Here is an 18,546-nt window from a genome sequence, read left to right as displayed (position 1 = left end):
GCACGTGACCCTTCATACTTGAGCTTTTCTTACAATTTCTATTTTTGGGTTTGGAAGGTGTTGTATGAGGATCTTTGGTGAATCTCTGCAGTGTATCTTATAGATAATACACACTGCTGTGACTAAGTGTCAATGGTGGTAAGGTGGCTGCTTTGTGGATGTGATGGCAACCAAGCAGGCTGCTTTGCTCTGAACAGTATCAAGCTTTTTGAGTGGATAAGGGAGACATAGGATATGATTGACATGGATAGGAAAGGTTAGAGAGATATGGGCCAAACACAGGCAAATGGGACTCATTCAGGTTTGGAAACCTGGTCGGCATGGACAAGTTTGGCTGTAGGGTCTGTGATTCTGTGACACCATCACTCTATGAATGTTGTTGGAGCTGCACCCATCCAGAAAATGGGGGGTATTCAATCACAATTCTGACTTGTGCCTTGTTGATGATCAACTGGCTTTAGGGGAATCAGGAGGTGAGTTACTAAATGCAGTATTGCTAGCCTCGAGCCTGCTTTTGTAACCATTGTGTTTCTGTGGTGAGCCAATTGAGTTTCTGGATGTTGACAGTGAGGATTTAGTGATAATAATGCCATTCACTGTCAAGGGGTGATGGTTGAATTGTCTCTTATTGGCCTGGCACTTGCATGGAACCAATGTGAAATGTCGCTTTTCAGACTAAACCTGGATATTGTCCACATGTTGGTGCATCTGATCATGGACTGCTTCAGTTTTTGAGGAGTTGTGAATGATGCTGAACATTATGGAATCATTGGCAATCATCACCACTTCTGAGCTTGCCTTGAGTTGCTCTATCTGTTCAAAGTCTGTCCTATTTAGCACAGTGATAGTACCACACAGCACAATGGAGGGTATTCTCAATGTGACGGTCAGACTTTATTTCCACAAGGACTCTGTGATGGTCACTCTTACACATACAGGACAGATGCAACTAAAGCTGCAAGATTGGTGAGGCTGAGGGCAAGTAGATTTTTCCCTCTTGTTGTTTCCCTCATTACCAGCTGCAGGCCCAGTCCTGCAGCTTTGTCCTTTAGGACCCAACCAGCTCGATCAGTAATGGTACTGCTGAGCCACTCTCAGTGGTGGGCATTGAAACCCCCCACCCAGAGTACATTCTGTGCTGTCACCACCCTCAGTGCTTCCGCCACGTGCTGTTCAACATGGAAGAGAGACTGATTCACCAGCCGAGGGAGGGTGGTATGTGATGATCAACAGGAGGTTTCCTCACCCATGTTTAACCTGGTGTCATGAGACTCCATGGGGTCTGGAGTCAGCGGAGAGGACTCCCAAGGTAACTCCCTCCTGGCTGTACACCACTGTGCTGCCAGCTCTGCTGGGTCTGCCCTTCTGGTGGGACAGGACACATTCAGGGGCAGTGATGGCGGTGTCTGGGACATTGTCTGTAAGGTATGATTCTGTGAGTGTGACTGTGTCAGGCTGTTGCTTGACTAGTCTGTGAGACAGCTCTCCTGAATTTAGCACTAGCCCCCAGATGTCAGTAAGGAGGATGGAGCAGGGTAGACAGGGCTATTTCTGTCATTGTCTTTTTGGTGTTTAGATTGATGCTGGGTGGTCTGTCCCATTTTATTTCTTTGTTGAGATGTCATCACGATTGATACAACTGAGTGCCTTGCTCAGTTATTTCAGAGGGAAGTTCAGAGCCAACCACATTGCTGGGGGAGAGTGCCATGGACCCTGACAGTATATTCTGACCTTCCCCACTTCCACATTCTGTATATGGAAGGCTGGAGCCTCTCAGCAGGATATTCACTTGCTGGAGCTATCACTCCCCCTGTACAATTCTGTCCCCACATTAAATCCACACAGATCAAAAATTCACATCGCACCTTCAATGTCCAAAACATTTCAAGAGGGTTCACAAAGTTGCAGTAAGAGGAATGGGGGAGGGGGTGGATGAACATAAGAACTAGGAGCAGGAGCAGGCAATTCAGCCCCTCGAGCCCACTCCACCATTTAATACAATCATGGCTGATCCCATCTCAGCCTCAACTCCACTTTCCTGCCCACTCTCCATCATCCTTTAACCCATTACTAACTAAAAATCTGTCCATCTCCTCCTTGATGTGAGACAGGGAAGGGACCACTCCATTTCAGACAATTGGGGTTTATGGAGCATGGATGAGGGAAGCTGGGAGAGGACATCAGAATCATGGAGTGGGACAAACAGGAATGAAGGTTTCTGTGGTCAAGGGGCTGATGTATTGCAGAGGCGGACAATGTTGTGGGAATGGAAATCAGAGGCCTATTTGGGGTTTAATGCTGAGATACTGGAAGGTCTAATGGGAAGAAGGCCCATGTTTATTGATCTCAGTTAGAGATTCCAGCAGGAATGAGACACATATCTAGTGGTCTCTATTGGAAGGTACAGGGGGAAGGAGGCCCATGGTTCCTGCTATCTGTTCGAACATCCAGTAGGAAGGAGGCTCGTGTTTACTGGTCTCTGCTGGACAGTCCAGTGGAAAGGAGGCCCATGTTGACTGGTATCTATTGGATGTTCCAATGGTATGGATGTCCATGTTTACTGGTCTCCATTGGACTGCCCATTGGGAAGGAAGTCCCAGTTTGCTGGTTTCTATTGGAGGGTCCAGTGGGAAGGATGCCCATATTTAATACTGTCTATTGCAGGGTGGTCCATATTTATTAGCAGACTGTCCAGTGGAAGGAGTTCCATGTTTACTGGCCCCTTTTGGAGAGTCCAGTGGGTCATGGGCACCATGGTGGGTATGGGGCTGAGTTCCATTCTGTTGTAACTATGTAATTGTCCAGCTCTCATTCCAGTGAAACACTCTGACCTGGAGACTGATCATGGAAAGGGAAGGAGAGGGGTAGGAGAGGGGAAGAGATTGGAACATGCTGTGATTGTCAGGCTGGGTCAGTTGGTCAGAGCCTGTCCTGTCCCTCCAGTTCACACCGATGGCCTGAGGGTCTCCTCTCTCTGCTGGGCCTTCATGGAATGAGGTTTGTGTCCAAACCAGTCCCCAATGAGAATCGGCCAACAGCACAGAACTGCCCTTCATTTGACAAGAATCTGTCCATCTTCCTGAGAGAGGCCAAAGCCTACTGGATGTGGGAAATGGAACCTTACTCCAGGAGAAGACATGCCTCTGGGGTCAATGGTAAACATCCACTCATGAGGCAAAGCAGAGGGGGATTCGCCCTGTATTTAAATATTACCACCTAGCAGACTGTGGAAAAGAGAGAGAAGAGAGTCAGTGAGAGAGATAGAGGGAGAGAGTGTGTGTGAGAGGGTGAGAAATAGAGAATGAGGAGAGTCTGAGACAGTGTGAGATGTGTGAAGCGAGTGAGTGAGAGGTAGAGGGAGGTAGAAATGATGAGGTTGAGGGATAGAGAGAGAGAAATAAGGTGTTACTGAGAGGGATGGAGAAAGAGAAAGAGAGAAATAGACAGAGAAAGAGAAAGAGAGTGTGAGACTAAGAGTGAAGGGAATCAGGATAGAAGGGTTGGATTGTGAGTGAGTGAGAGAGAGAGAGAGAGAGAGACAAGAGTAGGATTTGAGACAGAGTGCAGGAGAGAGAGAGAGAGGGAGACTGTAGAGACAAAAGAGAGGGAGGAAGAGTAAAAGAGGAAGGAATAGAGAGCAGCAGATCACAATTGGAGGGAGTGAGGGAGTGAATGAGGGAAACAGTTAGAGGTGAAGAAATGGAGATTGTGAGACAGAGTGAAGAAGCAAAAGAGAGTTAGAGAGAGTGGCTATGAGACAGAGTGGGAGAGATAGAATATGAGAGAGATTAAGAGTGGGAGAGAGATGTTGAGAGAAAGACATGGCAGATGAGAGACAGAGAGACAGTGATAGAGGGAGAGCGAGACACGTTCTGGACACCACATTCTGGGAAGGATGTGATTGTACTAGAGAGGGTACAGAGGAGATTTACCAGGACGCTGCCTGGCCTGGAGGGGCTGAGCGATGAGGAAAGATTAGAAAGACTGGGGTTGTTTTCCTTGGAGCAGTGAAGGTTGAGAGGGGACCTGACAGAGGGCTGTAAGATTATGAGATGCAGAGATAGGGTGGGTACGAAGGCACCTTTTCCGTCGTAGAGGGAACAATACCAAGGGGCAGAGATTGAAGGTAACGCAGACATAGAAATATAGTAAGAATAGGCCATTCAGCCCTTTGAGTATCTCTGTCATCCAATATGACCATGGATAGCCCTCTGACTTAATGCCATATTCCTACCATCTTCCCATACCCCTTGATGTTGTTAAAATGCAAAAGAATTACCTCTGTCTTTTTCTTGAATATATTCAGTCCTTTGTCCTCAACAGCCTTCTCTGGTAGAGAATTCCACTTGTTAACCATCCTCTAAGTGAAGAAATGTTTCCTCATCTGAATCCAAAACGGTCGACCCAATGTCCCCCTGAGACTGTGGTACCTGATTCCAGACTCCCCAACCTTGGGAAACTTCCTTCCAGCATCAAGTCTGTCCAGCTCTGTTAGAATGTTATACATTGCAGTCAGACCTCCTCTCATCCTTCTCAACTCAAGTGAGTTCAGGTTCAGTTGAGGTAGACCCTGAGAGGAGAATTGAGGAATGTTTTTACCCAGAGGGTGGTGGGAGTCTGGAACTCACTGCCTGAAAGGCTGGTTGAGTCACAAACCCTCGAGACATTGAAAGTGTGAGGGGCTGACGTGGCTCTCTCTGCCTGATTCCATTTACATACTGAGGAACACCCAGTCAGACTCTCACAGGATGCAGCTTTATAAAGCAGAGCCCAGTGAAGGGAGAGTTTATCAGGAACCGGGCTCAGGGACAGGGGCACACACCATGATTTCACACATCCAGCTGATCTGGCCCCTGGCATTCTGTGTCGCAGGTACAAATCTCTCTCCTTCCACCTTGAATCTTTAGCTGCTCTCCATTTCACTCCAATTCCACTGACTTGTGATTGAAGGGAAAATGCTGAAACCAGAGGAATGCTCAGTGTCTCCAACAATCTCTCATTTCGCAGACTCTTTCTGTGACAGTTCTGACTTCACTGTGTTTCTCTCTGATCCCTCAGGTATCAGTGGGGACATCATCATGACCCAGTCACCCCCGGTGCTGTCAGTGGGACTGGGCCAGACTGCAACCATCACCTGTACGGCCAGTCAAGATATTACAAATGACCTCAGCTGGTACCAGCAGCGAGAAGGACAGAAACCCTCTCTCCTGATCTATGAAGCAACAACTCGAAACACAGGAGTCTCTGAATGATTCACTGGCAGAGGATATGGGACCAGTTTCACCCTGACAATCAGCAACGTTCAGAATGAGGATGTCGCTGACTATTACTGTAAGCAGCATAACAGGCGGCCTTGCACATTCGGGAAAGGAACCAAGCTCAGACTGAGTCAGTGAACCTCAATCCTCCATTATTAACCCTTTCAATTTCTAAACACAATTTCTAATACACAAATACTGAATTGTTGAAGGTGTTAGTGGGGATCTGCAGTGAATGAAATGGTTGATTGAGGAGCACTGTGTCTAACAGGGTATCCAGCTGTATTTTTTTAATTCCATTGCCCCCTTTAAGCAGCAAGATATAAGTCAGTAAGTTTTACTCACCGTGTGGAGGAGCTCTGTCCATTTGCAGCCTGTGGTCCCATTCCTGCAGCATGGAGTGAAATCAGTGAGTAGCCTCCTGCCAGTCTCAGTTTGACAGACACGGGCAGAGTTTGATGTGAGCTCTGGCTCCCTGTCCCAGTCTCTGATCTCACTGACCTCAGCAGCAGCAGCAGCAGCAGCACAGTGAGACACCAAGCTCCCACCTCCCACAGCTTTAACTCTGCTCAATCACACAGTTACAGAATTGTTACAGTGCACAAGGAGGCCATTCTGTCCATCTTGTCTATACTGGCTCTCTGAATGAGCAATTCACTGAGTGTCATTCTCCTGCTTTCTCCCTGTCACCCTGCACATTGTTCCTTTTCAAATAACAGTCTCATTCCCTTCGGAATGTTTCAATTGAAGCTGCCTCCACCACACTCTCAGGCAGTGCATTCCACACCTTAACCACTCACTGGCTGAAAATGCTTTTCCTCATTTCACTTTTGTTACTTATCCAATTATTTTCAATCTTAATCCTTTCACAAGTGGAATCATTTTCTCCCTATTTACACTGTCCAGGCCCCTCCTGATTTTGAATTTCTGGAACAATTCTCCTCGCTGCCTTCTCCAAAGACTTAGAGGTGCCAGTGTTGGACTAGGGTGGACAAAGTTAAAAATCACACAACACAGGTTATAGTCCAACAGGGGGTTTATTTGGAAGCACTGGCTTTTGGAGCGCCCCTCCTCCATCAGGTGGTTGTCAGCGGTGCTCCAAAAGCTAGTGCTTCCACATTAACCTGTTGGACTATAACCTGGTGTTGTGTGATCTGTAACGTTCTCCAAAGAAGACAGTCCCAAATTATCCAATCTATCTTCTTAAATGATGTTCCTCATCCCTGGAATGATCTTTGGGCATATGTTTGCCATATCTACAAAACATTCACCTCCTTCCTGCATTATTCACATTATTTATGTCCCACATGATTTTATAAACCTCTATAAGGTCACTCCTCAGCCTCCGGCACTTCAAGGTAAAAGGTCTCAGCTTTTTCAGCCTCTCATGGTCACGGAGTCATACAGCGTGGAAACAGATCTTTCGGTCTGACTTGTCCATGCTAACTAGATATCCAAAATTGACCTCATCCCATTTGCCCACATCCCTCGAAACCCTTCCTATCCATGTACCCATCCAAACATCTTTTAAATGCTATAATTGTATCCGTCTCCAGCACTTTCTCCGGCAGCTCAATCCATACACGCACCACCCCCTGTGTGACAAGTTACCCCTCAGGTCCCTTTTGGATCTTTTGCCTCTCACCTTAAACCTGTGCCCTCTAGTTTTGGACTCTCCTTCCCAAGGAAAAGACCTGGGATATACATACTGTCCATGTCCATCATGATTTTATAAACATCTACAAGGCCACCCCTCAGCCTCCGATCCTGCAGAAAAAATAACCCGTCTATTGAGCCTCTTCTGACAGCTCAAACCCTCCAGTTCCAGGCGACATCCATGTAAATCTTTTCTGCAGCATTTTAAGTTTAACAGCATCTTTCCTATCACAGGATGATCAGAATTGTTCATGTTATTCCCAAAGTAGGCTCACCAATTTCCTGTACAGCTGCAAATGATGTCCCAACTCTGATACTTAGTGCAGTGACCAATAAAGGCAAGTGTTCCCAACACCTTCTTCATCACCCTGTCTCCCTGTGACTCCACTGTCAAGGAATAATGCACCTGCCACAGCCCCTGCACTTGCCCCTGCACTTGCCCCTGCCCCTGCCCCTGCCCCTGCCCTGCCCTTGTCCCTGCCCTTGTCCCTGCCCTTGTCCCTGCCCTTGTCCTTGCCCCTGTCCCTGCCCCTGTCCCTGCCCCTGTCCCTGCCCCTGCCCCTGCCCCTGCCCCTGCACTTGTCCCTGCCCCTGCACCCCGAGGTCTCTTTGTTCAGCAACACTACCATTAGCTGTATAACTCCTGCCCTGGTTTGACTTTCCAAAATGCAACACCTCACATTTATCTAAATTGAACTCCATTTGCCACACGTTTAGATCAAAGTGGTGCTGGAAAAGCACAGCATGTCAGGCAAATTCCGAGGAGCAGGAAAATCGAAGTTTCGGGCAAAAGCTCTTCATCAGGATTCCTCTAGTCGAACCCCCAGATTCTGCGCAGCCCTCTTGACCTGCAATCTTCTTCCCGACCTCTCCACCCCCACTCTCTCTCCGGTCTATCACCCTCACCCTCACCTCCTTCCACCAATATATTCCCAGTGCCCCACCCCAAATTCCACCCCCCCCCCCCCCCCCCCTTCCCACCTTTTATCTCAGCCCGCTTGGCACACCAGCCTCATTCCTGAAGAAGGGCTTATGCCCGAAACGTCGATTCTCCTGCTCCTCGGATGCTGCCTGGCCTGCTGCGCTTTTCCAGCACCACACTTTTCAACAGAGAATGTTGGTAAAGGGTTGCGTTTCAGACTGGAGATGAGTTATCAGCTGTGTGCCACAAGGATTGGTGCTGGGTCCATGGCTTTTCATCATTTAAATAAATGATTTGGATGTGAATATAGGAATTATGGCGAGTTTGTAAATGGTGGGACAGTGGATAGTGAAGAAGCTTATCTGAGAGTACAGTGCGACCTTCATCATTTGGGGAAATGGGCAGAGGTGTGGCAAATTGACAAAAGTGAGGACTGCAGATGCTGGAAACCAGCGTTCCGGAGAGACCACTCCCTCCACGACTCCCTCGTCAGGTCCACACCCCGCACCAACCCAACCTCCACTCCCGGCACTTTCCCCTGCAACCGCAAGAAGTACAAAACTTGCGCCCACACCTCCCCCCTCACCTCCCTCCAAGGCCCCAATGGATCCTTCCATATCCATCGCAAATTCACCTGCACCTCCACACACATCATTTACTGTATCCGCTGCACCCGATGTGGTCTCCTCTACATTGGGGAGACAGGCTGCCTACTTGCAGAACATTTCAGGGAACACCTCTGGGACTCCCGCACCAACCAACCCAACCGCCCCATAGCTGAACACTTTAACTCCCCCTCCCACTCCGTCAAGGACATGCAGGTCCTTGGCCTCCTCCATCGCCAGACCCTGGCAACATGATGCCTGGAGGAAGAGCACCTCATCTTCCACCTTGGAACTCTCCAACCACAAGGGATGAATGTAGATTTCTCCAGCTTCCTCGTTGCCCTTCACCCCACCTTATCTCAGTCCCAACCCCCGGATTCAGCACCGCCCTCTTGACCTGCATTCTTCTTCCTGACCTCTCCGCCCCACCCCCTCTCTGGCCTATCACCCTCACCCTCACCTCCTTTCACTATCGTATTCCCAGCGCCCCTCCCCCAAATTCCCCCCCTCCCTACCTTTTATGTCAGCCCGCTTGGCACAAGCTTCATTCCTGAAGAAGGGCTTATGCCCGAAACGTCGATTCTCCTGCTCCTCGGATGCTGCCTGGCCTGTTGCGCTTTTCCAGCACCACACATTTCAACTCTGGTCTCCAGCATCTGCAATCCTCACTTTCTCCAACATTCTCTGTCTCCTATCTTCAAGCCAATGTTTTACCCAAATGGCTCACTCCCCCTGGATCCCATGTGGTCTAACCTTACTAACCAGTCTGTCATGTGGAACCTTGTCAAACGCTTTGCTGAGGTCCATATAGACAGTGTCTACTGTTCTGCCTACATCAATCTTCTCTTCAAACAACCTCAATTACGTTAGTGAGACATGATTACCATGCACAAAACTGCATTGATTGTCCAAATGCATGTAAATCCTATCCCTCAGAATTCACTCCAATAACTTACCCAGCAATGACATCAAGCTCACTAGTTTATAGTTCCCTGGCTTTTCCTTCCAGCCTTTCTTAAATAATGGCTAACATTAGCCAACCTCTCTGGTTCTCCAGCACCTCACTCATGGCTGTCGATCAGAAACATACCTCAGCAAGGGGTCCAGCAATCTCTTTCCTAGCTTTCCACAATGTCCTGGGATACACCTGATCAGGTCCTGGAGATTTATCTACTGTCTTGCACTTTAAGAAATCCTCTTCCATAATGTGGACTTTTGTCAAGACATTGCTATTTACTTCCCAAGTTCCCAAAGTCCCAAGTCTTTCTCCATGATAAATACTGACCCAGAATATTCATTTAGGATCTGAACCATTTCCTGTGGATCCACCCAGAGGTACATTGTTCATCTTCATGGGGTCCTAATCTCTCTCTAGTTACTGTTCTGCCCTTTTCTTATTTACCATAATTCTACCACGTTTGCCCTCGAGTGAGTTTAGGAATTGTTTGTCCTCCCTCAAATATACCTTGACTATCCGTGGTCCACATCCTCTACTATTCTCTTCAGGACTTTCCTGACAACCTTTGACCCTACTTTATTCAGATCCAATACATCCATATGCCATGGAAGCTGGCATTTTCCCCAGTGAGTATGTTTGACCCTGAAAATGCCTTTGTTCTTTTCCACTGTCGCCCTAAACCTTGTGATACAATGATCACTCTTCCCTAAATGTCCTCTCACTGACACTTGATCCACTTGGGCCTCCTCACTCCCAAGATCCAGATCTAGCAGAGCCTCCTTTCTCATTGGACTGGAAACATGCGGCTGGAGAAAGTTCACCTGAACATACTCTCACAACTCTGGCCCCTCTCTGCCCGTTACACTGCTACTACCCCAGTCTATATTCAGAAATTAAAGACACCCCTTCCAGCCTAATTATAATGACTCTATTATATTTGCAGGTCTCTGTAAATTCCTTGCAAATGTATTCCTCCACATCCTTCCCACTGGGTGGTGCCATATTGACTGCACTGAGGATTCTGTGGACCTCGGTGTTCCTCTTTGATATCACCTCCTGGATCCCACAGTCCTGCCAAGTTAGTTTAAACCCTCTGCAACAGCACTAGTAAATCACCTCAAAGGAACTCAGTCCCAGCTCTGTTCAGGAGCAACGCCGTCTGGTCTGTCCAGGTCCCATCTCCCCGAGACCCAGTCCCAATGTCCCAAGAATCCAAAGCCCTCCCCCTCCTGGACCCTCTTTCCAGCTCCACATTTACCTGTGTTATCCTCCTGTTCCTCTTTTCACTTTCATGGGGCACTGCGAGTAATGTGACGATTTCTATTTTTGTGCTCCTGAAGTTAATTCCCTCCTGAGCTCCCAAAATTCTGACTGCAGGACCACATCCCTTTTCTCCCTCTGTCACTGGGACCGATGTGGACCACGACTGCTGCCTGTTCCCCCTCTCCCCTTTGGGTGCTCTGCAGCTGCTCAGTGACATCCTTGACCCTGGCACCAGAGAGATAACACACCATCCTGGATTCCTATCTGCAGCTGCAGAAACACCTATCAATGCACTCACTCAAATCTCCTCTCACTATCGCTCTTCCAGTCTTCCTTGTGCCCCCCTGTACAGCTGAATCCCCGCTTGACTCCATGGAATTGGTTCTGGCTGCAATTCCCAGATGAACCACCATTCTTGTCAGGATTCTGACCTGAACCCTGGTCGGAGAGTGGCATTCACTAAGGGGATACCTGTACTAGCTGCCTGGTCCTTTTGGACTGTCTGCTGCTCCCCCATTCCCTCTGTCCCTGCATACTCTGAAGCCGCGGAGTGACCATAGAGTCATAGAGTCTTAGTGATGTACAGCACGGAAACAGACTCTTCAGTCCAACCTGACCATGCCGATCAGATATCCCAACCCAATCTAGACCCACCTGCCAGCACACAGCCCATATCCCTCCAAGCCCTTCCTATTCGTATACCCATCCAAATGCTTCTAAAATGTTGCAATTGTACCAGCCTCCACCACTTCCTCTGGCGGCTCATTCCATACACGTACCACCCTCTGCGTGAAAAGGTTGCCCTGTAGGTCTCTTTTATATCTTTCCCCTCTCACCCTAAATCTATGCCCTCTAGTTCTGGACTCCCCAACCCCAGGGAAAAGAATTTGCCTGTTTACCCTATCCATGCTCCTCATAATTTTGTAAACCTCTATAAGGTCACCCCTCAGCCTCCGATGCTCCGGGGTAAACAGCCCCAGCCTGTTCAGCCTCTCCCTGTAGCTCAAATCCTCTAACCTTGGCAATATCCTTGTAAATATTTTCTGATCCCTTTCAAATTTCACATCTTTCCAATAGGAAGGAGACCAGCACTGCACGCAATATTCCAACAGTGGCCTAACCAATGTACTGCATAGCTGCAACATGACCTCCCAACCCCTGTACTGAATACTCTGACCAGTAAGTGAAAGCATACCAAACGCCTTCTTCACTATCCTATCTACCTGCGACTCCACTTTCAAGGAGCTATGAGCCTGCACTCCAAGGACTCTTTGTTCGGCAACACTCCCGAGGACCTTACCATTAAGTGTATAAGTCCTGCTAAGATTTGCTTTCCCAAAATGCAGCACTTCATATTTATCTGAATTAAACTCCATCTGCCACTTGGCCCATTGGCCCATCTGGTCAAGATGCTGTTGTGATCTGAGGTAACCCTCTTTGCTGTCCTCTACACCTCTAATTTTGGTGTCTTCTGCAAACTTACTAACTGTACCTCTTATGCTCGCATCCAAATCATTTATGTAAATGACAAAAAGTAGAGGACCCAGCACCGATCCTTGTGGCACTCCACTGGTCACAAGCCTCCAGACTGAAAAACAACCCTCCACCACCACGCTCTGTCTTCTACCTTTGAGCCAATTCTGTATCCAAATGGCTAGTTCCCTCTGTACTCCGTGAGATCTAACCTTGCTAATCAGTCTCCCATGGGGAACCTTATCGAACACCTTACTGGAGTCCATACAGATTACATCTATTGCTCTGCCCTCATCAATCCTCTTTGTTACTTCCTCAAAAAACTCAATCAAGTTTTTGAGACATGATTTCCCACACACAAAGCCATGTTTACTATCCCTAATCAGTCCTTGCCTTTCCAAATACATGTACATCCTGTCCCTCAGGATTCCCTCCAAAAATGTGCCCACCACCGACGTCAGGCTCACTGGTCTATAGTTCCCTGGCTTGTCCTTACCACCCTTCTTAAACAGTGGCACCTCGTTAGCCAACCTCCAGTCTTCCGGCACCTCACCTGTGACTATCGATGATACAAATATCTGAGCAAGAGGCCCAGCAATCACTTCTCTACTTCCTACAGAGCTCGAGGGTACACCTGATCAGGTCCTGGGGATTTATCCACTTTTATGTGTTCCAAGACATCCAGCACTTCCTCCTCTGTAATATGGACATTCTGCAAGATGTCACCATTTATTTCCCGACTGTCTATATCTTTCATATCCTTTTCCACAGTAAATACTGATGCAAAATACTCATTTAGTATCTTCCCCATTTTCTGTGGCTCCACACAAAGGCTGCCTGTCTGATCTTTGAAGGGACCTATTCTCTCCCGAGTTACCCTTTTGTCCTTAATGTATTTGTAAAATCCCTTTGGATCCTCCTTAATTCTATTTGCCAATGCTATCTTATGTCCCCTTTTTGCCCTCCTGATTTCTTTCTTAAGTATACTCCTACTTCCTTTATACTCTTATAAGGATTCACTCAATCTATCCTGTCTATACCTTACATAATCTTTCTTAACGTCTAGAAACGTGCTCTCCACGGAGCTCTCAGCCTCACGGACACTCCGCACTGATACCAGCTGCTGCTCAAGCTCCGAAACCCGGAGCTCTAACTGCTGTCACTGACCACACTTCCTACACTCATGGTATTCCAGGAACTGCAAAGTATCCTGAAATTCCCACATAGATGCACATTCTCTCCACTCTTTGGTTATCTCTTGGCAACATTCTGATGACAAACAGCTCCAGCAGAGCTCACAGTCCAGTGGGTTCAGTGTTCCAGGGTTTTGGGGAAACTCTCCAGAAGACTTTAAGAAATAGGAGCAGAAATCAGCCATTCAGCCCATTGAATCTGCTCTGCCATTTGATCTTGGCAGATATGCTTCTCATCCCCATTCTTCTGCCTGCTCCATGGGAATGTTTGATCCCCTTAACAATCACAAACCTATCTATCTCTGTCTTAAATACACTCTTCTCTCTGTAGCAATGAGTTCCACAGATTCCCCACCCTCTGGCTGAAGAAATTCCTCCTTATCTCAGCTCGAAAGGGTCGGCCCTTCATTCTGAGGCTGTGCCTTGGTTACCTCGACTCTCCTGTTTTCGGAAACATCTTCTCTGCATACACTCTTTCTAGGCTGATCAGTATTCTGCAAATTTCAATAAGATCCCTCTTCATCCTTCGAAACTCCATCAAGTACAGACCCAGAGTCCTCAACCACGCCTCATATGACAAGCCCTTCATCCCCAGGATCATTCTTGTAAACCCCTCCAATGACAGCACATCGTTTCTTAGAATATGGGTCCCAAATCTGTTCATGATATTCCAAAAGTGGTCTGACCAGAGCATTACACAGCCTCAGCACTACATCTCTGCTCTTGTATTCTAGCCCAATTGAAATGAATGCTATCATTTCATTTCCCTTCCCAAGCACAAACTGGACCTGCCTGTTCACCTTCAGAGAAACCTGAATGAGGTTTGTGCTTTAGATTTCCAAAGCATTTCCTCATTTAGAAAACAGCCTTTGCATCTCTTCTTAACACCAAAGTGCATAACCTCACACTGTAACACATTGTATTCTATCTGCCACTTCTTTGCCCACTCTCTGAGCCTATCTCAGACCTTTTACAGCCTTCTCACTTCCTCAACACTACCTGTCCCTCCACCTATCTCATGTCATCTGCAAACTTAGCAACAATGTCTTCACTTCCTTCATTCAGATTGTTAACGCATGACATGAATAGTTATGGTGCCAACATTAACACCTGCAGAACTCTATTAGTCACCAGCTGCCATTTTTCCTCACTCTCTGCTTTATATCAACCTACCAGTCCTCAGTCCATGCCAGTACATTGCCTCTAACTCTATGGGCTCGTACCTTATGTCAAAGGTCTTCTGGAAATCCAAATAGATTACTTCTTCAGACTCTCCTTTGTCTGACTGGCTGGGAGCTGTTGTGGCTGTACAGGACATTGGTTAGGCCACTTTTGGAATACTGTGTGTAATTCTGGTTGCCCTGCTGTAGTAAAAATGTTGTGAACCTTAAAATGCTTCAGAAAAGATTTACAAGAATGTTGCCAAGGTTGGAGGTTTTCAGCTACTGGGAGAGGTTGAATAGGATCTAATTTCCCTGGATTGTTGGAGGCTGAGTGGTGACCATTTTGTGGTTTATAGAATCATGAGGGGCATTGAAAGGGTGAGTAGAGAAGGTATTATTTTCAGAGTTGGGGAGTCCAGTTCTAGAGGCATAGCTTGAAGGTGACAGGGGAAAGAATTGAAAGGAGCTGAAGGGGCAACTTTTTCACGTGGTGGGTGGTGTGTGTATAGAATGAGCTGCCAGAGGAAGAGGTGGAGGATGGTATGATTACAACATTTAAGAGGATGGGTGCATGAATAGGGAGGGTTTAGAGGGATATGCGCAAAATGCTGGAAAATGGGACTAGCTTAATCGGAGGTTTGTTAAAGAGATATCGAGCTCCATCCCACTTTCCAGCTCTTGCTCCACAAGCCTGCGGTTTCACTGTTTCAAATGAATATTCAAGTGTTTTTCAATATGATGAGGGTTTCTGCCTCTCCAACTCTTTCAGACAGTGCGTCCCAGATCCCACCAGCCTCTGGCTGAAAACAATTACTCCATAATTCCCCTCGAACTCTGTTTCCAAATAATTTCAATCTCTCCCCATGGTTATCATCCTCTGTGCTGATGGAAATCAGTCCTTCCTACCCACTCTATCCAGGTCCCTCATCATTTTCCACACCTCGATCAAATCTCCCCTCAGCCTCCTGTGTTCCAAAGAATACAATCCCAGCCAAACCAATTATTCCTCAAAGCTAAAACTCCCCATTTTTGACAAAATCCTCCTCTGTCCCCATCTCTAGTGGGATCACATCCTTCCTGTAATGTGGTGACCAGAGCCGTACACAGTTCTCTCACTGTGCTCTAACTGGGCTTTTATACAGTTCCAGAATAAACAAACTCCTTGCTTTCGCTCTCAACCAAAAATGATAAAGGGAGGTGATGGTCTAATGATATAATTACTGAACTCTTAATCCAGAGCTCTAGATAATGTTCTGGGAACCAGGGTTAGAATCCTGCCACAGCTGATGGTGGAATGTGAATTCAATAAAAGAATCTGGAATTAAGAGTCTAATGATGACCATCGTTGATTGTCAGGAAAAAGCCATCTGATTCACAAATGATCTTTAGGGAAGGGAACGGTCATCGTTACCATGTGACTCCAGACCCACAGTAATGTGGTTGACTCTAAACTGCCCTCTGGGCGATTATGGATGGGCAATAAATGCTGCCGATCCAGCAATGACCTCATTCCATCAAGGGAAAAAGAAAAACAGTTTATCCCATGTGTCTCCTTAACCACCTTACTGACCCGCATTCATTAATCACCATGGCCACATCTTCCACCTCCACACACATGTGACTTCCAGGTTCAAATTGACAAGAGACATTCCTTCAATATCTGAGAAACAGATAGAAACATCAAACATAGGAGGCCATTCAGCCCGTCAAGCCTGCTCCACCATTCAATATGATCACGGCCAATCATCCAACATAGTCCCCTGTTCCTGCTTTCTCCCCACATTCTTTGATCCCATTAATCCAAAGAAATATATCTAATTCCTTCTTGAACACATACTGCATCTAATTCCCTCATGCTGGAAAAATGGATGAGAATTATTGGGTTGTTGTTTTTTGACCAATGTGGACACAATGGACTGATGGGCCTTTTGGGTCTCTCTGACTCTATGACTCTATTATATTATGAATAACTGGGTACCAAGGACTGGCCCCTGTGGTACCCCAACTGGTAACTACCTGCCATTCAGAAAAAGACTTGTTCTTCCTGCCCTGTCTGCCAACCAGTTCCCAATCCATGTCAGTACATGACACCAATCCTCTTGTTGAGTAGGATTTCCCTGATTCACTTGGACATATTTCATCCTGTCAGCTCTTTGCTTTCCTGAGGTCCTGTTCAATTTTAATCCTGCATTTTCTATCCTCCTCTCAGCTTTCTGCAGGTTTGATCTCCAGATAACCAACATCACCTTCCCCGTTTGGTCTTCCCTACACTGGCTGCCTTTTGACATCCCAGGCTGAGAGTTTAGATTTGGGAGTCCCCACCCTTACTCTTTTTGGGAACAGATTCTGAATGATCTCTGTCTTGTCACTTGAGGGCTCCCACTGCCCTGACACTAATTTCCCATCATGTCACTGGTTCCAGTCCACTTTTACTAAATTATCGAAACATTTAGTAAAATGAAAACTTTTACACTTACTCCATGGCTCTCCATTTCCATCCTTAATTTCAATCTCACTGAGTTCTGATCGCTCTCATGAAAATGCTCGCCATCTTTTAGCTCTTCCATCTGCCCACATTCATTCCCCAAACGACGGTCCAAAACTGTCCCTTCTCTTTCACTATCACCTTCTCAGGGGCAAGTCAGGATGAGCAATAAATTCTGCTCCTGCTTGTGACACTCATATCCCAAGAATCAATTTAAAAAATGTAAATTCTTTTGTCTGGTTTATTAGGTATTGGAGACAAATATTCAAACATTTTACCAGTGAATATTCTGAGAATTGAAATCCCTTTGAATGGCAGGGATTAAAATTGTTTGTCTTGTCTTTCAGGCCGTGAGAACTCTCAGCCCAAGCTGACCCTGCTGCCCCCTTCCCCGGAGCAGGTCAATGCCAAGGGCACTGCCACCCTGGTGTGCCTTGCCAATCACTTCTATCCCGATGAGCTGGAGGTGCAGTGGAAGAAGGACGGTGCAGTCATTTCGGACGGGGTTCAGACCAGCAACTACCTGCGAGCTTCGGACAGCACCTACAGTGTCAGCAGCCTGCTCACCCTCTCTGGGTCTGACTGGGAGTCCAACGCTCGCTTCTCCTGTGCCCTCACCCACGTGACCCTCCCCTCTCCCCTCAGCAAGAGCATCAGGAGATCAGAATGTGTGTAGAGTGTTTGAGACAGTCCACAGAGGAGACACAACTTTAAACAGAACAGGGCTGAACTGGCAGGGCAAAGGTCATTGTCAGCACTGAATTTCAACTCTCTTCCTTCTCAGGACTGGCTCAGGGACACTTCTGAGGTTCAGGAGTAAAGGTAGTTCATTTGGACAGTGTAGTTAGAGCTTTACGCTGTGTCAAACCTCATGCTCTCCCTGTTCTGGGACTTTTTGATTGGGACAGGGTTGATTTGTGATGCCAAGTAAAATCTCTTGAAGTTGCTGAAGGCTGTCAGCTGTACAAAACAATGTGAACCTTCGAAATTTCTGCTTCAATAAATCAGATCTCCTTCCTGCTCAGCAGCCAGTTCCAATTTAAGGTTTTTGTCACTATTTGAAGGGCAGGATTCTCATGTTATTGAGAAAATCTCCACAAGTGTTTTCCTCAAAACCCATTGTAGCTGTTATTTTGTGCAGCTTCCTCTGTCTGGGCTGTTAATTGCTGACTGTTTTCTGTCAATGTCAGTCTGGAAAAGGGAATAAAGATGATGAAGATTCAGTCTCTGTCTCTGTGTGTTTTAGAAATGGACCACTCCATTCAGCTGATTAGCTGCGTGTCAGCATGACATTGTCACAATTGGCTACGTGGCCTGTCAATCCGTGGTAGATGATACTGACAGCCAATCAGCAATCAGTTTCAAATAATCCAGTTGATCTGGAATCTGTGGACGTTACAAGATTCCAAACAGAATAGAAACTGAAAGCTGTTGCGATTCAATAATTACAATCTGAGGCATTCCGTGTTCACTCTCCGGTCCAAACTCAGGTGCTGGGATCGCGCTGTGCACTCTCTGCTTCATGCTGTGTTGTACCTGAAATGATCTGAGGCCAATCACTGACACTGCA

The 18,546-nt window shown here is 46.9% G+C and overlaps 1 pseudogene across 1 annotated transcript; it reads left to right on the top strand.

The window, feature by feature from the left end:
- The first annotated feature begins 4,823 nt into the window (after nucleotides 1-4,823).
- On the top strand, nucleotides 4,824-18,089 carry LOC148149311 (Ig kappa chain V region Mem5-like; annotated as a pseudogene). Its single transcript, XR_015758263.1, has 3 exons — nucleotides 4,824-4,872; nucleotides 5,059-5,388; nucleotides 17,324-18,089. The product of XR_015758263.1 is annotated as an Ig kappa chain V region Mem5-like (transcript).
- The last annotated feature ends 457 nt before the right edge of the window (nucleotides 18,090-18,546 follow it).

Source organism: Chiloscyllium plagiosum, unplaced genomic scaffold (genome assembly GCF_037043375.1).
Source record: "Chiloscyllium plagiosum isolate Xiang-an unplaced genomic scaffold, Cpla_swu_hap1 HiC_scaffold_9, whole genome shotgun sequence".
Classification (NCBI taxonomy): domain Eukaryota; kingdom Metazoa; phylum Chordata; class Chondrichthyes; order Orectolobiformes; family Hemiscylliidae; genus Chiloscyllium; species Chiloscyllium plagiosum.
This window is presented reverse-complemented; position numbering and strand designations above follow the sequence as displayed.